At 41.6% G+C, this 21,699-nt stretch overlaps 1 protein-coding gene across 2 annotated transcripts in view; it reads left to right on the top strand.

Moving 5' to 3' along the window:
• med12l (mediator complex subunit 12L) overlaps positions 1–21,699 on the top strand; it is a 586,849-nt gene that overhangs the window by 423,324 nt on the left and 141,826 nt on the right. The gene's annotated exons all lie outside the window — the stretch shown is intronic.

The raw sequence follows: 21,699 nt of genomic DNA, 5'->3' as shown, positions 1-21,699 counted from the left end.
AAAGCTTTTTTGTTGTGTGATATCTAGTCAGCGGAAAGACTATACATGATTTTTTTTAAATATTTTTTTTAAAATATTTTTAATAGAAGCAATGTGCAGTAGTATACACCGTGGCATATAACATAATACATTTCATGTACAACTTCTTGTTTTAAATTTAACAATAGAGAAATAACAGAAGCAGGAAAAAGAGAGAAAAGAGAAGATTAAGGAAAGTAGTGATGTGTAAACCCCTGGAGTACCACTCCAGGAGTTAACAATTGATAGTTCGTGGAAGTATAGAGAGAATGAACCCATAAAGATATAAAAAAAGAGGAAAAAAGAAAGGAAAAAAAAACGAACAGAAAAGAAAAGAAAAGGAATATACCTACATATCTTTCCACACCCCTCACCCAGTTCTGAAACGGTTAATTTCCAGAGTTATGTTACACCATATTATACTTGTAATAAATCGATGAAAGGAGACCATATCTTTAAGAATTGCTCTGATTTTCCTGCTAGGACGAATCTCATATCTTCGAGATGTAACGTTTCAGACACATTTTAAGCGTTGGGTTGGGTGCATTTTTCCAAAATTTGAGTATAAGTTTTTTTGTCGTTATCAAGCCATAGTTAAGGAAACAATTTTGAAATGAAGTTAGCTCAGAGCAGGCTTCCATTGTTCCGAAAATAATCAATTCTGTGTTGGGGTCCAATTTTATTTTAAATAATTTTGTGAAGATTTCAAAGATTTCTTTCCAAAATTTATGGAGTTTTATGCAGGAGACGGAGGAGTGTGCTATAGTTGCATCTTGAGATAAACATTTATCACAGATGGGGGAAACATTTGGAAACATTTTATTCAGTTTGGTTTTCGAGTAATATAGTCTATGTAAAATTTTTAATTGGATTAGGATATGTCTTACATTAATCGAGCATTTATGTACATATAACAGATATTTATCCCATCTTTAGAAATTTTTATAGATAGTTCTTGTTCCCACTCTCGTCTAATTGCATCTGACGATGGTATCTCTATATTTAGAATTATGTTATACAAGTATGATATTAAGTTATTTAATTCCGCCTTTCTGTTCATGCCTTCATCTAATAGATCTGACGTCAGAGTTTGATATTCTTGTGTATGTTTTTTCAAGTAATCCCGAATTTGAAGGTATCTAAAATATTGATTACTTTTCATATTGTATTTGAATTGTAATTTTTGGAATGATAAAAGGTTTACCATTTCATGGATATCTCCAAATGTTTTAATTCCTATTCTTTCCCAGTGAGTAAACGTTTTGTCGATAATAAATGGTTTAAACGACGGATTATTAGCTATAGGAGAGAGAAGCGATAGGTTTCTTAATTTAAGAGTTAATTTTATTTGTTTCCAAATTCGTATTGTGCTATGGATAATCGGATTTTTCTTGTATATTGTATTATTCAATTTTATTGTGGAGAGAAGGATCACTCCTATGTTAAAAGGAGAGCAATCCTCTCTCTCCATTACTATCCAGTCTACCTGTTGGGCTGAATTGTCCAACCAGTAAATTACATTTTTGATATTCGCTGCCAGTAATAGTACGAAAAATTGGGGAGTGTCAGTCCTCCGAATTCTTTGGGTTTACATGATTACAATCAAGCCGTCTACAGTGTACATTTGCAGGATGAAGGGAATAACGTTCAGTCCAGTAAAGTTCGATTAAAGATAGTCCAAGGGTCTCCAAGAAGGTGGATGGTAGCTCAGGATCACTCTCTAGTTGGTGATAAGATGGTTCACTTGCCTGATAACAGCTGGATAGAAGAGTAGCTCATAGATCTGCCTCACAGCTCGAGAGACCGAGACACAAAGCTGACCTCTGGTATTGTCAATGTGAAATTTGCTCGGTTCTCCCTGTGGGTTTCCTCTCTCATCGCAAAGATGTGCAGGTTTGCACGTTAAATGGACACCAAATTACTGACGTTGATTCACGCAATGGGGCAACAAGTTGTAAAGTTAAGTTGTAATAAAAAGGAACTGCACATGCTGGTTTACACCAAAGATAGACACAAAATGCCAGAGTAACTCAGCGAGTCAATGCAGCATCTCTGCAGGACTTAGATAGGTGATGTTTTGACACTGGACCCTTCATCAGACTGATCAGTCACCAGGATCAGTGGTGGGACTTCTGTTGGTTGTCAAAGTGTCACCGAGTTGCACAAATGTGAAGCAGGGCCGTTAATGCAATAACACACAGGTAAATAATCAATAATACAATAATTTAACTATTATAATACTCGCTAACAATAATAGTCCAAAAAACAACGTTTGGTTGTACAACTAAAGCTATAGAAGACACCACCCTCTTTCCTTTCCACGTTCTTCCCAGCTGTTATCAGGCAACTGAATCATCCTATCACCAACTAGAGAGCGGCCCTGACCTACCATTTACCCACTTGGACTATACTTGGACTTTGCTAGCCTTTATCTTGCACAAAACTTTATTCCCTTTATCCTGTATCTGTACACGGTGGACGGCTTGATTGTAATCACGTATAATCTTTCTGCTGACTGGATAGCATGCAACAATTAAGCTTTTCACTGTACCTCGGAGACACGTGACAATAAACTAATCTAAACCGCAAAGCCAATTTTAGTACCCAGTTGGCCAGCTCACACTGGAACCCATGTGATCTAACCTGCCAGACCAGCTGAGTGTGCAGAACATTATCAGTCACCTTGCTAAAGTCCATTTCATCAATCCTTTTCATCACCTCTTCAAAAAGACTTGATCATATTTGTGAGACATAATCTCCCACGCACAAATCCTGCTGGCTATCCCTATTCAGTCCTTATCTTTCCAAATGCTAGATTCTGTACCTCAGAATCCTTTCTAGTAAGGGCGGCACAATGGGCCAGTAGTAGAGTTGCTGCCGTACAGCGTCAGAGACCCAAGTTCAATCCTGACTATAGGTGCTGCCTATACGTGGTTTGTACGTTCTCCCCGTGACCGCATGGGTTTTCTATGGGTGCTCTGATTTCCTCCCACACTCCAAAGACGTACAGATTCGTATGTTTATTGGTTTTAGCAAAAAAAAATTGTAAAGTGTAGGATTGTGCAAATGCAGATCGGCATGAACTCGGTGGTCCGAAGGGCCTTTTTCCATGCTGTTCTCTAAAACTCTGAACAAAAACGCACCCGCCGTTGATGTTAGGCTCACTGGCCTGTAGTTCCTCAGCTTGTGCATGCAATTCTTTTCAAATAAAGGCACAACACTAATGGGAGAGTCTTGGACCAGAGGGCGCAGCCTCAGAATAAAAGGAGGTACCTTTACAAAGGAGATTAGGAGGAATTTCTTCAGTCAGAGGATGGTGCATCTGTGGAATTCATTGCCACTGATGGTTGTGGAGGCCATATCTTTGGGTATTTTTAAGGCGGAGATTGACAGATTCTTTATGAGTAAGGGTGTCAGGGGTTATGGGGTGAAGGCAGTCGAGTGGGGTGCGAAGGAAATATAGATCAGCCGTGAATGAATGGCGTAGTAGACTCGATGGGCCGAATGGCCCAATTCTACTACTGTGACTTATGAACAACAGCAACCCTCCAGTCTTCTGGTACCTCACCCATGGCTAAAGTTGATGCCGATATCTCTGCTGAGACATCACTGTTCATTTCCCTAATTTCCGTTCCTGTAATGACTTGGATTTGCATTATTTATGTGAATGATTTGGACAAAAATGTTAATGGCCTGATTAGTAAATTTGCAAATGACACACAATAAAATGAGAGTTGTGGATAGTGAGGAGGGTTGCCAAAGGATTCACAGGATATTGACGTTGGAATTGTGGGCAGAGAAATGGTGAGTGGAGTTTAATCTAGACTGAGGTGTGAGGTGTTGCACTACTGCAGGTGAAATGTGTGGAGAAAGTGCACGACAAATGGCATGTGTCTGAGGGGCATTGATCTTTTGAGGGATCTTGGGGTCCAAGTCCATAGCTCCACAAAAATGGCAACAACAAGTAGAAAAGGGTGTTAAAGAGGTATGGAGTTTACTTGACCGTAGAGATACAGCCTGGAAACGAGCCCTTCGGCCCACTGAGTCCATGCCGACCAGCAATAACCCCATATGCTAACACTATCCTACACACCAGGGACAATTTTCGTATAATTACCAGAAGCCAATTTAACCTACAAACCTGTAAGTCTTTGAAGTGTGTGAGGAAACCGGAGCACCTGGAGAAAACACAGGCAGTCACGGGGAGAAGTACCAACTTTGTACAGACAGCACTCATAGTCAGGATTGAACCCGGACTCTGGGTGTGCCGCTGAGATGAAGGGATGAGACACAGAGGGAGGCTGAAGAACTGTGAGAGTGGATAGGGAGCTGGCGATGGAGGCATCTCATGTCTGGCACTTAGCTCTGTTATGGTTGTTGAGTCTGCACGCATCCTTGGTCTTGCCTTGCGAGGTGGTGATCTGTACATGTCCCATGGTCTTGGCGTGCTTGCACAGAAACCGCAAACTGCAATTTTGCCTTGCTGTCTCCTACTTAAACCACAATTGGCCTTTTACCACACAAGCTGGGGCATCGCTGAGGTCTGTGGATGGCTTGGAGGAAGTTAACAGCTCAATTGAGGAAATGAAGTGAAACGAGCAGAAATCATCACTTAGCTTTCGGCAAGGGGATGTATATCTTTATGTTATCAGAATTATCTCTGCTACAGTCAAGAGTAAATGCTGTCACAAGAAATTGCAGATGCTGGAATCCTGAACAAAACACAATGTGCTCAAGGAACTCAGCGGACCAGGGAGCATCTGGGGAGGGAATGGACAGACAAAGGTTTAGGTCAGGGCCCCACTCCAGAAAATGTTGAATTCTCATATTTAGCATCTTAGCGGAGGAGGGGGTAAGCATGGGGGGAGGAGGGGGGGGGGGGTTAGAGGAAGAGAGATAGCAGTCTGCAGTCATCTTTGGCCTTGTGTCTATGCTTTCCATTTGCCTCTCCTTTGATCCATCATTTATATCCTTAAATAACCTATCGTCATTTGCCCAGTATTGTGTCAGCTGCATGCTATTGTGTTTGAAGAGGGGTCCTGACCCAAAACGTCACCTGTACATGTTCCCCAGAGTCTGAAGAAGGGTTCTGACCCAACATGTCACCTATTATTTTTCTCTAGAGATGCTGCCTGACCCGCTGAATTGCTCCAGTATTTTGTGTCTATCTCCAGAGATGCTGACTGACCCACTGTGTTACTCCAGCACTTTGCGACCTTTTGTGTGAACCACCATCTACAGTTCTTTTGTTTCTACATTCCCTACATTCGCTACACTGTAAAACATCTTTTATCTCCACTCTTCCCATTTCCAGTGAAGGTTCATAAAATCATGATAAGAGAAGAATTAGGCCATTTGGCCCATCAAGTCTACTCTGCCATTCAATCATGGCTGAACTATCTCTCCCCCCAATCCCATTTTCCTGCCTTCTTCCCATAACCTCTGACACCCGTACTAATCAAGAATCTACCTAAGTGGCCTTAAATACTGTATATCCACTGACGTGGGCTCCACAGCCTATGACAATGAATTGCTCAGACTCACCACCCTCTGACTAAAGAAATTCCTCCTCATCTCCTTCTGAGGTCAGGATCGAACCCAGGTTTCTGGCTCCGTGAGGTGGCAGTTTTACCAGCTCCGCCACTGTACTGCCCTAATGATCTGCTATTTTGATTTTCTGTTTGTGTGACTGGCTAATGGACATTTTTGATAAGGAGAACATACTCAATGGATTTTGAAAACTGTGAGGGATGAAATAATATTAGGAAAACAAAACTAACAGTTTGATTCCGGTTTGGTTATTTAAATCCAGTTAACAAGATAATTTTGAATAGAAAACTATTCACTGTAACAGTGACCGTGAAACAGCAGCATTGTTGTAAGATTTTATTTGGCTCATTAATACTCTTTGAAGGAAGTCAGCAATCTTATGTGGTCTGATTGCTAATTTGGTTCATTCGTAACTTGTAAGTTAAGTGCAAGTGGGTGGCGCATTGGTGCATCGGTAGAGTTGCTGCTGTACAACGCCAGAGATCCTGACTGTGGGTGCTGTAGGTACCAAGTTTTTACAGTCCCTGTGAATTTGTGGCTTTCTCTGGTTTCCTTCCACTTTCCAAAGATATGCAGGTTTGTAGGTTAATTGCCTTCTTGAATTGTCCCTAGGGTGTCGGATAGAACTCGTGTCTGGGTGATCGATGGTCGGCGTGGACCTGGTGCGCCAAAGGGCCTGTTTCCACTCTGTACCTCTAAAACTAAAACTGAAACAAAAAAACCCCAGCAAGTTATTAATTTGTTGATGAAATGTCTCCCCATTACCACTGTCAGGCAAAACGATATAGGCAATGCATGCTTCCTTGTGAGTAAAGCTACTAAACTGTGAATGAACACATACATAAAATACCACTTTGACGGATTAGAAACGACAATCGGTTGTTTGAACAAGATTTATTCTCAATCAAAAATTCGCCGATAACACAGGTTCTAATACGAAACTGACCACAACGGTGGTCCTCGATCGACTGGCGGGCTGAGCCTAGCAACTGCGCGAAAACCCAACCCCTCCCAGAGTCACGTGCGCGCGGCTTCCGACCTCAGGGTTCGACGTTGACGCGCACCCGCGGGTGTTGCTACATCACTATGTTTTATGACATTTTATGAACAAATATTTAATGGACTACAATCTATTCCATTCTAAATTGCTGTCCTGTGAAGCAGCTACATATTGTTGTGTTTAATTGATGCATCTTGATTCAACTCTAGGGTCTAGATCATGTCAGCGTGTAGGCCTGATCTCCCGATGTACCTCTTTGTGGTCTGAGCACTTATTAAAATCTGCACTTCCTCTGCAACTGTAAGGTCATAATGCTGTAACACTATATTCTGCACTCTGGTATTTTTTGCCTTGCCGACCTGTAGTACTGGTGTAATCGCTTTGTTGTGCTCATGAAGAGCATGATTTGACTAGGTAGCACGCAAACATAGCTTTTCACTGTATCGCGGTACACGTGACAATAATAAACCAGTAATGCTTGTGGTGCTGTTTTGCTAAATGAAAGTACTAACTGTGCAGTCCTGTTTTCAACATCTCATGCACTAACAGACATTGGACGTGTTGTCTATTTCTTCTCTGATCGGACATTGCCTGCCATTTTTAGCTGACACAAGCTACACGTTAAAAACACCTGAAATACTTAGGGAAATGCTGGATTCCTGAAAAATCACTGCATAAACTCAAGCATCCAACTCATCTTAGTTGTAGATGTCCAATACACTATCTTGTGGCAGCAGGGCATTGGTTTAGTTCTATGCCTTTATTTAATTTACTTACCGTCAGTTTTGTACTGAAAATTAACGAAGTTCATTTTACTTGAGTTCCTCTGAATCACTCGAGAGAACCTCGTGGAATGGGATTGACATAAATTAACAAAGTGTATGTCATGACAATACACTCATCCTTTGACATTACACCTCACTCCTTCTTGAGTGTGCACTGATTGAAGGTATTGAGCGTAGAAGCCGGGATGTTGTGTTACAAACGTACAAGACTTGTACAAGGGGCGGCACAGTGGCGCAGCGGTAGAGTTGCTGTCTTACAGCGCCAGAGACCTGGGTTCAATCCTGACTGTGGGTGGTATCTGTACAGAGTTTGTATGTTCTCCCTGTAATCGCATGGGTTTTCTCTGGGTGCTCCTGGTTTCCTCCCACATCCCAAAGACGTGCAGGTTTGTAGATTAATTGGCTTCTGTAAATTGTCCTTAGGGCCTAGGATAGAACTAGTGAATGGGTGATCAATGCTAGGCATGAACACGGTGGGCCAGTGGGCCTGTTTCCACACTAAAATTAAAAACAAAAACTAAGACATTGGTAAGGCCTCACATAGAGCATTGTGTTCAGTTTTGATCGTCCTGCTATAGGAAGGATACCATTAAAATGGAGAAAACTTAGAAATTATTTATGATGATGTTGCCTGGACTTGAGGGACTGAGTTATAGGGAGAGTTTGAACAGGCTGGGAATTTAATCTTTTGAATGTAGGAGACTGAGGGGTGATCTTATAGCGATGTATAAAATCATGATGGGCGTATATAGCATGAATGTACACAGCATTGTTCCCAAGGCAGGGGAATCAAGAACCAGAGGGCAAAGGTTTAAGGTCAGTGGTCCTATGGCTTAAGTACATTGCTCCTCCAAAACAGAACAATTGCTTGCTGTAAGGGTCCAACTTTAGATCGAAGGCTGCCAACTCACTTTGCAAACCAAAAGAACACTGCGATGAGTTATTTCCTTGTGTTAATCTTTGCACTCAAATGCTGCCATGTTGTCTCTATAGGATATACACTCGCTGTCCTCAAGGAACTTCCTGCACAGTCATCACGTCATGTAAGAAGATGAGACGGGTAATCAAATGCTGAGTCAGATGGAGATGTTTAACACAGTTTTGAAAGAGCCATGGAGAGGTGCAGGGGAAAGGGTGACTGTGGATGAAATTTAGGGAGAGCATGTATAGAAGTTGGGAGGCCATGTACAAGTCAATGTACAATTAGTGCATACGTGTATTTGGGTGCAGAATTAGGCCATTTGGAAAGAGGCTTCTATAGAACCCTGCTTTAGCAAAGTCAAGCTGGAAAGGGTGCAGAGATTTACAAGGATATTGTGTGGACTAGAGGGCTTAAGCTATAGAGAGAGGTAGAATAGGCTAGGACTTTATTCCTTGGAGTGCAGGAGGATGAGAGGTGATCCTGTAGAAATGTATATGATCATGAGAGGAATAGATTGGGTAAATTGCCCAGATTAGGGGAATCAAGAACTAGAGGGCATAGATTTAAGGTGATGGGGGAGATTTAATAAGATCCTGAGGGGCAACTTTTTTACACAAAGGGTGATAGGTATACGGTACGAACTGCCAGAGGAGATAGTTGAGGCAAGTACCATCATAACATTTTGGAAACATTTGTACAGGTACAAGGATAGGACATGTTTAGTGGGATATGGGCCAAGCGCAGGCAGGTGGGACCAGTGTAGATGGGGCATGTTGGTTGGAATGGGCAAGTTGGGCCCAAGGGCTTGTTTCCACACTGTATGACTCTATGACACAGTCCAGACCTGAAGGCCCATTGTCCAGTGGCGGAGTGATTCAATGTGACGATTGTCCAAAGGCCAGAACTGGGGATGTGCAGGTACCCCAGACTTGTCTGGTGCTGGAGGAGGTTACCATAATAAGGAACGCTGAGGGATTTAAAAATAAAACTGAACCATTGCTTAAGCAGCAGCCACATAAGGCCAGCAATCACAGCGGTGATGGATTAACAGGATTTAGGATGTGGGTAGCAGAAATTTGGACGATATCCAGTGTACAAAGGGCAGGGTGAGGAAAAGCAGTCAAGTACATTAGAGCGTTCGGGTCTCTTGGTAATTAAGTCGCAGGAGGGGGCTTCAGGAGCTGAAAGGCTTAAGCAGAAAAGGAGACAGACCTTGAAAGGAGGTAATATTAGTGGGCTGCTGACTTGCACTTAAAGGGATAAGTTGGTAAGGTCTCTTTGTTCATTTCAGGGAGCTGCAGCCCCACACATTCATTCCCAAGACCCCTCTCAATGTTAAATTATTCGCTTTATACTGTTTAAAATAAAACATTCACCTGGTGTTTTTATGAGTCACCATTATGGAATTAGCGTTGCCGTGGACTCCTGGTTTGAAAGACCATTTTCTTTTGATGGAAAAAGTGTGTTATAGTGAAAATAACTTTTATTAATTCATTCAAGGTACCTTTGATTCTGACAAGCTGCTACTCAAAGCACTTCTAGATCAGAATGTGAACTGATTACTGTTCCCTAGTAGCTCGTTAGTCTAATAATAATGTAGTTCTGTGTATCTATAGAAGGCATGGAATGAGTTAATCAACATTAAAGAACAAGTCAAAATTAATATTTCGTTTGATATTGGTTTTGATCATTCTACTGATTTCACTTCAGGGCCATACAGTGGTACAGCTGGTAGAGCTGCTGCCTCACAGTGCCAGAGACCCGAGTTCAATGCAATCTCAGTCGTTATCTGTGTGGAGTTTGCACGTCCTCCCCTGTGAAGTGTGGGATTCCTCCGGGTGCTCCAGTTTTACCAAGGACCGGCAGGTTTGTAGGTTAATGGCCTCTGTAAAAATAAAAATTGCCCCTAATGTGTAGAGAGTGGATGGGTAAATGGGATAACTAGTGATAGAACTAGTGTGATCAATGGTTGGCATGGACTAGGTGGGCTGAAGGGCCTATTTCGAGGCTGTATCTCTAAAACTAAAAAAAACTAAAACTAACCGTAGAAAGAAGAAACTGTAGATTCTGGTTTACAAAATAAACACCAAGTGCTAGTGTAACTCAGCAGCTCAGGTGGCATCTCTGGAGAACATGAATAGGTGACAATCACCCTTCTTGAGTCCGAAGAAGAGCAAAGGGCCTGTCCCACTTTCTCGACTTAATTATTTCATCCCGCCCATTTTTGTTACTCGTGGACATTTTTTATCGGGCTGGAAAAAATGTCCCGACTTACCTGAAGCCACGAGTACTTACAGCTAGTATAACGAGCCGCTACGATATATCTACGAACTCCTATGACCTCCTACGGACTCGTTAAGAACTTTCTGCGAGTTTGAATCGGGAAAACTCGGGAGAATTCATGAATAACTTGTGAAAGTGGGACAGGCCCTTAAACCAGCATTTGCAGTTACTTGTTAGTATAGAATTTACTCTCCCCGACAAGTATTACTGATTCATATTGAATTTGAAAACGTTGTGCTTTATTGAATGGACGCTGTTGTATCATTATTGATACAGGGTGTGATCTTGTCAGATTTCGAGTCTTTCCCTGTTTTTAAATTGAGAGCAATTATTGATAGATATCCTCATGACTTATTAGTGTAGCTCCAATGGTCAAGCAACATAGTCTGTTGATCAATGTAGCTATTATCCTGATAATGATGGAATTCAGGAAAACTGCAACTTCTGCTCGACACAGCCCATGTTAGCTCACAACATTTTTAATTAGGCTATTACATGAAGTAGTTTAACCACAATTTCTAATAACAAGTGTACATTCTTTCCTTGCGTAGACTTCAGCTATGCCTAAGATGCATTCAGTCCATACTTGATTTATTCCAGAGGAAACAAGCAAATATATGAATATAGGAGCAAGGTTTAGGCAGGAAGTACAGGAGACTTAGCACAAAACTTATTCAAAGTAATTCTTTAGACTTTAGACACACAGAACGAAAACAGTAACTTCGGCCCATCAAGTCCGTGCCGACCAGCGATCGCCCTACACTCTAACACTATCATCATCATCATCCTTTATTATCATCTTGCAAAGCAACAGTTGTACAGTGTAAAGTGAGAAGACGTTTCCCAGGGAATCGCACATAAAACTTAAACATTTCACGCATAAAAATAAAAAACAATATAAAAACAATCCAGTTACTGATAAAACAGTACGAATAGTTTTAAAAAGTGCAGGTAAAACAGCAATATTAAAATACAAGTAAAAACAGTCATAAAATGTCCAGGGCATCTGAGTTAAGTGGCCAGAGCCAGTGCCAGAATTATTACTCAGTGCCAGAGTTATTAAATTGTCAGTGCTAAGCAGCAGAATCAGGTGGAGTGACTGTTTAGCAGCCTCACAGCCTGTGGAAGGAAGCTGTTTAGCAGTCTGGTTGTCTGGGCTTTGATGCTACGGTATCTGTTTCCTGATGGCTGGAGATCCAGATGTGTGTGGAGGGGGTGCAGCCTGTCCTTTGCTATGCTCAGTGCTTTTTTCAGGCAGCGGCTCTGGAACAGTTCTTGTTCCGAGGGTAGGGAGACGCCAATGATCCTCTCTGCTCTCCTCACTACCCTCTGCAGAGAGTTCCTGTCTGAGCAGTTACAGTTGGAGTACCACGTGTTCATGCAGTACGTGAGTACAGACTCCACCGTGCCCCTGTAAAAAGTCCACTATCTTACACACTAGGGACAAATTACAGTTTTTTTATGGAAGCCAATTAACTTACAAACCTGCACGTCTTTGGAGTGTGGGAGGAAATCAGATCACCCGGAGAATACTCACACGATCACAGGGAGAACGAACAAACTCCGTACAGACCACACCCTGAGTCAGGATCAAATTTGCGTCTCTGATGCTGTAAGGCAGCAACTCTACTGCTATGTCACAGTGCCGCCCCTCATAGTTGACAGAGTTGACAGATTTGGTTGTTACAATCAACAGTAAAGCAAAGGTGTTAACTACAACTGCGTACAATGGATCTCACCGGTGCAAGTTTCCCCATTTCCTATATTGTGTGCTAGGAGATATCTGCTCAAATGGAACATTAGCATCTGGCAACAATGAAGAAACTGGTGACTTAGCGATCAATTACAATGTAGGATTCTCAAGAGAGATCAAACCAAGTGGTAAAAATGATTAAAGCAAAACAATTTAAAGATTGCAATAATGAGTCTGGAACACATACACCAGCATCTGCAGTTCCTTCCTGCACATACTGGAAATTACTGTAGTAGCTGAAACTTTATATTTTTCATGTTGTAGAAGGAGATGGCTGGGCCCATTGAGCCATTGTTGACTCTCTGATCATTTCCATCAATCCCATTCTCCCCTAGTTTCCTGGGATGTATTCAGAAATCAACCCTGCACTGATCTTGCTGCGATCACCCACACTGGGAGCTATTTCAACTGGCATGTTCACCAACCAGCACATCTCTGGGGTGAGGGATGAGACTGCAGGTGGTACATACAAAGAAAACCATGCAGTCACAGGGAAAACGTTCAAACTACATGGAGATACAAGGTTCTTCAGATGCTGCAATCTTGAGCAAAACACCAACACCTGGAAGAGCTCAACACGTCAGACAGCATCAGGGGAGGAAATGGACAGATGACGTTTCCGATCGGGACCCTTCTTCAGACTGATTAACAGCTGATGTTTTGGGTTGGGACCCGTCTTCAGACTGATTTCACACTAGGGACCATCTTCAGACATTTCAGATCAGGATCCTTCTACAGATTAATTCAAACTGCATAGACAGCACCCAAAGTCAGGATGGAAATGGAGCTGTGTAGCAGTGCCAGTATGTTGCCATACTATAATTATTTACTAACATATTTACCATTATTTTAAAAGCTGAGGATTTTTTTCATATTATATATATATAGGGGGGTTGCACGGAAGGTCACTGGGTCATAGGGCTCGACGCACGGAGCCGCTAATGGAAGACATCCGTCACTTCCGGTATATGTTATTAATGCTAGAAACGCGTACTTTCCTACCTGTTAAAAAACGCCAAAATGTTGGATTTTTGCGCTGAAAAAAATTGTGGGAGTCGGGGTAAGTGTGAGAGACATGTACCCGACTTCAGAATTCCAAAAGTGAAGCGAAATGAAGGTATAAAGAAGCGAGAACTGAAGGGACTACAGCGGCTAAAGTGCTTGGTAAACATTGAAATTATTGGGAATTATCGCGTTTGCTCACTGCATTTCATCAAGTAAGGCATTATTTGTGTTTTTTCTTGATTCCTTTGGTATCTAAAAATTCTCAGGAGTGATAAATCTGGCTGTAAATTTTTCTTCAGATGCGTTTTCATTTTGTATGTAAAAACCCACGAGAACCATGGGCGATTTAAAAAAATTACAGCCAGATTTATCACTTCTGAAACTTTTTAGATGCCAAAGGAATCAAGAAAAAACACAAATAATGCCTTAGTTGATGAAATGCAGTGAGCAAACGGCCAATGTTCGCCAAGGACTCTGGCTGTTGTTGTCCCTTCAGCTCTCGTTTCTATCTACCGTCATTTCTCCTCACTTTTGGAATTCTGAAGTATGCTAAATGTCTCACACGCTTATCCCGATTTCCATAATTATTTACAGCGCAAAAATTGACAATTTCAGTGGGTTTTAACGGGCCCGCTATGCTGGAAACAATGGTAAGTGCCTACCTGCAGTTCATCGCGTGTAATCCACTTGGAGTAGCGTAGCAACAGTACGGGTCATGGGTCGTGACCCAACTGCCGTGAAACCTCCCTATATATAGAATACTATATATATATATATATAAAGAATACTATACAAATTGGAAGCAATGAAGAACAGAAAGGCAGTTAAAAATTAATTGTGTTTAGCACACCATTAAAAACTCATTTACTGTGGTGGTCTAAATTGCACCATTCTCCAGGTTTTAACAGTTTGTAAATACTTGAAATTCTTGACAATTCACTGACATTCTGCAGATTATATCAGAGAAGGCTGTTGAACACCATTAACCCATGGAGGAGTAGTGAATTACTGACAGCAGCATCGGGATTATCACGTTTAATCGAAACCGTTTGTTCCCCAGAAGTTGCTGTCAGCGTTTCTCCAAAGTAACATTCAGAGCTGTTGGTCATCCTGATCCAATCTGAAGACCAGTGTTTTAGCAAAGAGTGGGAGAAATCATAGCTGTGGTCAATCAGCCTGGAGAAGGGTCCTGACCCGAAACGTCACCCATCCACGTTCTCCAGAGAAGATGCCTGACCCACTGGGTTCCTCCTTTTCTCACAGCTGTGGTTGTTCGCTACAAATAGCTAAATCAGAGGGAAAGCAAGTACACACCTAGACATGGGTGATTAATTTAATGAAAATACAATTGCACAGGATGTACAGCAAGATGCTAACTGGAGGAACAACACCTCATATTCTGTTTGCATAGCTTGCAACCCAATGGTATGAACATTGAATTCTCCAATTTTACAATCCCCCGGCCTTGCATTTCTCCCCTCCATTTGTGCCCCACCCTACTGCGCATCCATTTCTCCACTATCTTGCATCCCCCCCTGCCCTTTCCTGCCCCCTCCCCATCCCTTCCCCATATCCCTCCCTCTAGCTTCACACTTTACTCCTCTTCTCTCCTTATCTCACACCCTTTTGTCTCCTCTTCAACTCTAGCCATTGTCCACCCATTTGCCAATCAAAACCTCCCTCAACTGTATCCACCTATCACTTGTCTGTATCCACCTACCACCTGTCTGAAGAAGGGTCTCCACCCGAAACGTCACCCATTCTTTCTACCCAGAGATACTGCCTGTCTTACTGAGTTACTCCAGCATTTGTGTCGATGATTTAAACTAGCATCTGCAGTTCCTTCCTCCACCGATCATTTGCCAGGTCTTGCCTCACGCTCGCCTCTTCTCCAGCTTTCTTCCCCCTTCTACAATCATTCTGAAGATGGGTTCTTTTTTAAAAATTTTTTTTTTTTTTTTTTAATTACAAGTACGGTAAGTTACAATAATACACAACACATATGTCTTAATACATATTTTTTTTGTACCACTTCATTTTTTAAGCTTTAAGAAAAAGATAGAAGTAAAGAAAGTAAGGAAAGTGCGCAAGTCGTGAAGGTGCAAGAGAGTGTTGAGAAAAAAAAGCCCCTTAGAAAAGAAGTTAGGGAAGGAAGTAAAGAAAGAAAGAAAGTAGACCCTAGAAAAGAAGGAAAAAGAAAGGAGAGACAATCGCTCTATTATAACATTAAACTCCGCAGAAAGGGAACTACCAACCAAGTCTGTTTTTGTTGTTGTTTTTGTTGCCAGATCCCTGAAGATGGGTTCTGACCGAAATGTCACCTATCCATGTTCTCCATAGTTGCTGCCTGACCTGCTGAGTTACTCTAGCATTTTGTGTGTTTTTTATTGTAAACCAGCATGCGCACGTCCTTGTGTCTCCAGTGTGTGAAGGGTACCGTTCTGGTCAGGGAAAATTAACTGGAGACCTGTAATCTAATCTGTTCCAATATCTTTATTTCCAACAAACTCTGAAAACACTGCAAAACTAATGATATCATTAAACAACCTCCGTTCCATTGACACCATCTACACTCTACTCTGCCTCGGCAAGGCCACCTGCATAATCAAGGACCAGTCTCAGCCCAGCTACTCCCTCTTCTCCCCTTAGGCAAGAGGTACAGAATTTGATAACGCACACCTCCAGATTCAGGTACAATTTCTTCCCAGCTGTTATCAGGCAACGGAACCATCCTCTCACCAACTAGAGAGAGGTCCTGACCTCCCATCTACCTCTTTGGAGTTGGGTGAACTATCTTTAATTGGACCACTACACTCTATCTTGCACTAAACGTTATTCCCTTTGTCCTGTATCTGTAACACTGTGGACGGCTTGATTGGAGTCTTTTCGCTGACTGGATAGCACGCAACAAAAAAGTGTTTCATTGTACTGTGGTACACATGACAATAATACACTAAAGTAAACTAAACTAAACTATTAGACTGAAGTCAATTAATACCTAATTAACACCAAGTCTCATGAGATTCTATTTATGGATATTAATAAACAAAGGCTTTTTAATATGTTGGTGCTATGATTCATGCATAGAATTTGTTTCTAGATCAAATTCAAAGATTCTCCCATAAAAGTTGAAAAATTATAATTAATCCAATTATATACTGCAGACATTTAACTGTTGTGGATGAGTAATGTGTGTATATATCTGGTATTCCTGTACTATTTGTCCAGCAGCAACCATCTTTCATTGATTAGGAGGTTTGGCAGTTTTGCTGGGAATATTTTGTGTTGTACTGTTCCTGACAGACAGAGATAAAATGGACAGTCAGAACCTTTTTTTATTTAAAAAAATTTTTTATTTTTATTTTTTTATTTTTTTTTATTAGAAGTACGGTAAGTTACAATAATACACAACACATATGTCTTAATACATTTTTTTGTACCGCTTCATTTTTTGAGCTTTAAGAAAAAGATAGAAAGGAAGTAAGGAAAGTGCGCAAGAGTCGTGAAGGTGCAAGAGAGTGTTGAGAAAAGAAAGCCCCTTAGAAAAGAAGTTAGAGAAGGAAGTAAAGAAAGAGAGTAGACCGTAGAAAAGAAGGAAAAAGAAAGGAGAAACAATCGCTCTATTATAACATTAAACTCCGCAGAAAGGGGACTACCAACCAAGTCTGTTTTTATTATTTTACCCCCCGTTGCCAGATCCTGGCACCATTTATTTATTTATTTATTTATTTATTTATTGAATTACTATTGCACCTCATGCTTGTAATAGTTCCAAAAACGTAGACCACGTCTTTTGGAATTGGTCTGCTTTGCCTGCTAAGAGGAATCTCATCTCTTCCAGATGTAATGTTTCAAACATATTTGATATCCACATTTTTATTGTTGGTGTGGGCGCATTTTTCCAGAATTTAAGTATGAGCTTTTTTCCCATTATTAGCCCGTAATTGAGTAAATTCTTCTGAAACACGTTTAGTTCAGGGTTACCTTCCGATATTCCAAAAATGATCCATTCTGCTTTTGGTACCAGTTTTATTTTGATTAATTTTGTAAAGATATCAAATATTTCATACCAGAATTTTTGGATTTTTGTACAAAAAACAAAAAACAAAAGAATGCGCTATGGTAGCTTTGGGTGAGACATTAGGGAAGAGTTTATTTATTTTAGTTTTTGAATAATATAGTCTATGTAATGTTTTGAATTGGATGAGAGTATGTCGTACGTTAATCGAACATTTATGCACCTATAGTAAGTGATTATCCCAGCTCTCTTTTGAAATTTTTATAGCTAATTCTTGTTCCCAGTCTCTTCTAATTCCATCAGTTGTGGGTATTTCTATGTTTAGGATGATGTTATATAGGTACGATATTAGATTAGCTGATTCCGCCTTTGTCTTCATTGCTTCATCCAGTAAGTCGGTAGGCATATTATGATTGTCTTTTGTATATTTTTTCAGATAATCAGGAGATAAAATGGACAGTCAGAACCTTTTAACCAGGATGGAAACATCAAATACTAGAGGGCATAGCATTAAGTTAAGAGGGGCAAAGTTTAAAGGAGGTGTACAAAGAGTGGTGAGCGCCTGGATTGCGCTGTCAGACTTGATGGTTGAGGCAGATTAGTGAACGGCATTTCAAAGATTTTTGGATAGACATATGGAAATGCAGAGAATGGAGGGATATGGATATAGTGTAATAGACAGGAAATGTTGTTGCTGGTTTAGACCAAAAATAGGCACAAAGTGCTGGAGTAACAAAGCATGTCAGGCAGCATTTCAGGAAAGAATGGCTATGTAACGTTTCAGGTCGGGATAGTGGGAGAGGAGGGTTGGAACTGGGTGCAAGAAAAGACAGGGACAAATGAGGGGCAGCAACAGATGACCTCAGGCAAGGTGGTTCCCTGATAGGCCGATTGTTGACGAGGGACCGTGTGATCCCGAGAGGGATACATCGTCATATGTGGACGAATATGAATTATGTGCAGGTAGATAAGAGTTGGTCTTGCCATCATGTTCGGCCCACACATTGTGGGTATCTGAAATGCACTGCTAGGGTGGTGGTGGAGGCAGATACCATGGTGGTGTTTTAGAGTCTTTTAGATAGATACATGGATATGCAGGGAATGGAGGGATATGGATCACATGCGGGCAGATGTGATTAGTTTGTCTTGCTAGCATGTTCGGCATGGGCATTGAGAGCCGTAGGGCTTGTTCCTGTGCTGTATTTTTCTATGTTCTATAGAGCACTTAGTACTCCTTCTCAAGGCAGAGATGCTAAAGTGTTTAATTGGACCCCTAGAATCATAGTATAGAAGGAAGCCATTTGTACCAGCTTTGGGTCAGAGTTAGGGTTACACACTCATTTCACTCCTGCTATCGGGAAGAAGATATAGGAGCCTGAAAACTCCTATATCGACAACCTCCAAATAAGCTGTGAACTACATAGACTTGGGGGCATTGGTTTTGTCTTTCTGCACTAGTTTTTGTTTGTTTGCTTTTATATGTATGTTTGTGTATATGTTTGTGTGTGTGTGTGCGTGTACATGTATATATATACACTTTTTAGTTTATTATATTGTTTACAGAGATTGTTTAAATCTCCGTCACCCTTCCAGGAAGAACATTGCAAATCAAAACAACCGCTTGTGTTAAGGAAAAATTAATTAATCTTCCTCTTCGTCTTTGGCCAGTTATCTAAAATCGTTGCATGTATGAAACCTGACATCCCTGGAGTATCAGATTGTGTGCATGTGGAAACCAGCCCAGCCTTCAGTTTACTATGCACCACAGATTCTGAGCACTATCTTCATTTAAAACAATTTGCAAATATTTAGTTGCATTCCATGACCAAAGATGTTGTGTACTGCTAAGTATTATGTCTTGGAGTTACAAGGAATTACAGATGGAGTCATACAGCGTGGAAACAGGCCCTTTGGCCAAACTTGCCCATGCCGACCATCATGCCCCATCTACACGAGTTGAACCTGCCTGCTTTTGGTCCATATCCCTCAAAACGTACCCTATCCATGTAAAGCTGATGCGGTAATCTTGAGCATAACGCAAAGTGCTGGAGGAACTCAGCAGGTCCGGCAGCATCTACGGAGGGAATGGATCGGTGAAGTTGGAGTTGGGACCCGTCCTTCAGACTATCTAGGAGATGGTTTGACCATGGGCTCATGGTGGTAGAGGTCAGCCTGCCAGACTACAACGGTACCTCCCTTGTCAGCGAACCAGAAATTTCGCTTTTCTAGTTCCTCCGCAGATCAACCTGACTTGCTGAGTTACTCCAGCACTTTGTGCTTTGCACAAGAATTCTTTGTTGGTTATTTGAAGTATTAATTTGTCTTTTTTATGATTTCTGTTGTGGCTATGTTAAGATGTTGACACTTAGGATTCTAATCTTGGTTTTGTTGAAAGGGTTTTCTGAAGATTTCTGTGGTAAAAATACAAGATCCTTTCATCCAAACTTTTCGAAGAAGAATTTTGAAGTTCTGAGATGATTTAAGTTTCCCCTCACCAAGTCCAAGTCCCAATTCTGAGTAATACCCATTGATACAAAGTTCTGGAGTAACCGAGCAAGTCTGGCAGCATCTCCGGTACACATAGATAGGTGGCATCTCAGGTTGGACCCCTTCTTCAGGCGGAACAGATGAAAGAACATAGACTACACAAAATTGCTGGAGGAACTCAGCGGGTGCAGCAGCATCTATGGAGCGAAGAAAATCGTTGCATGTATGAAACCTGACATCCCTGGAGTATCAGATTGTGTGCATGTGGAAACCAGCCCAGCCTTCAGTTTACTATGCACCACAGATTCTGAGCACTATCTTCATTTAAAACAATTTGCAAATATTTAGTTGCATTCCATGACCAAAGATGTTGTGTACTGCTAAGTATTATGTCTTGGAGTTACAAGGAATTACAGATGGAGTCATACAGCGTGGAAACAGGCCCTTTGGCCAAACTTGCCCATGCCGACCATCATGCCCCATCTACACGAGTTGAACCTGCCTGCTTTTGGTCCATATCCCTCAAAACGTACCCTATCCATGTAAAGCTGATGCGGTAATCTTGAGCCATAGATGCTGCTGCACCCGCTGAGTTCCTCCAGCAATTTTGTGTACCTTCGATATTCCAGCATCTGCAGTTCCCTTTTGAACAAAGAACATAGACTGTTGGTTGTATACAACAGTGGTACCTCCTTGGCAAGGTTGTATACAGTTGTGACCATTGAAAACAAGATTCAGGGACATTTTCTTCCCAGCTGTTATCAGGCAACAGAACCATCCTCTCGTCAGCTAGAGTGCGTTCCTGACCTCCCATCTACCTCATTGGAGTCCTTTGAACTATCTTTAATCGGACTTTATGCACTAAATATTGCACCTTTTATACTTTATCTGTACACTGTGGATGGCTTGTTTGTGATCATGTATTGTCTTATCTTCGACAGGATAGCACACAACCAAAAGCTTTTCACTGTTCCTCAGTACACGTGACAATAATAAACTAAACTAAATAATGATATGACAGGCGATGGTGTTCCCACATGCAAGAGCACTGGAAGTGTGTCGGAAGGAACAGCAGATGCTGGTTTAAACCGAAGATAGACACAAAATGCTGGAGTAACTCAGCGGGACAGGCAGCATCTCTGGAGAGATGGAATGGGAGATGTTTCGGGTAGAGACCCTTCTTCAGAGTCTGAGATATTTTGTTTGTTTGCTTTTGTGTGTGTGTGAGTGTGTGTGTGTGTGTGTGTGTGTGTGTGTGTGTGTGTGTGTGTGTGTGTGTGTGTGTGTGTGTGTGTGTGTGTGTGTGTGTGTGTGTGTGTGTGTGTGTGTGTGTGTGCGCGCGTGCGTGTGTATGTGACCATCAGGTGGCTCCATACGATAGCAGCCTCGCCAACGCTGTCTCATCCTTTTCTTCTTTTGTTGTTTTTAGTCTGTTGTTAAATGTCTGTTTCAGTGTATCTTTAGTTTTGTATTATGTGGGTGGTGGGGGTGAGAACTTTTTTATCCTCTTCCTCGACGGAGATGCGCCTTTTTCCGTATCGTATCTCTGTCCGCACTGCGGCCTAACATCGTGGTGCTGGCGGACCCTTGGTTAGGGACCGACCGGGAGCTCCAAGCCTTAGGAGCTTTGACTGCCCCGATCGTGGGAGCTTCGATCGCCCCGATGGCGGATGGTTCGACTGCCCCGACCATGGGAGAATAGGAGGGAAGAAGATGATACGTTATTGTCTTCCATCACAGTGCGCTGTGGTGGATGTTTATGTTAATTTATACGTACTTGTGTGTCTTGTTGCTTTTCTGGTATGACTGTATGGCAAATCAAATTCCTTGTATGTTTTTACATACTTGGCTAATAAATTAATTACAATACAATACAAT

Source organism: Amblyraja radiata, chromosome 13 (genome assembly GCF_010909765.2).
Source record: "Amblyraja radiata isolate CabotCenter1 chromosome 13, sAmbRad1.1.pri, whole genome shotgun sequence".
Classification (NCBI taxonomy): domain Eukaryota; kingdom Metazoa; phylum Chordata; class Chondrichthyes; order Rajiformes; family Rajidae; genus Amblyraja; species Amblyraja radiata.
This window is presented reverse-complemented; position numbering and strand designations above follow the sequence as displayed.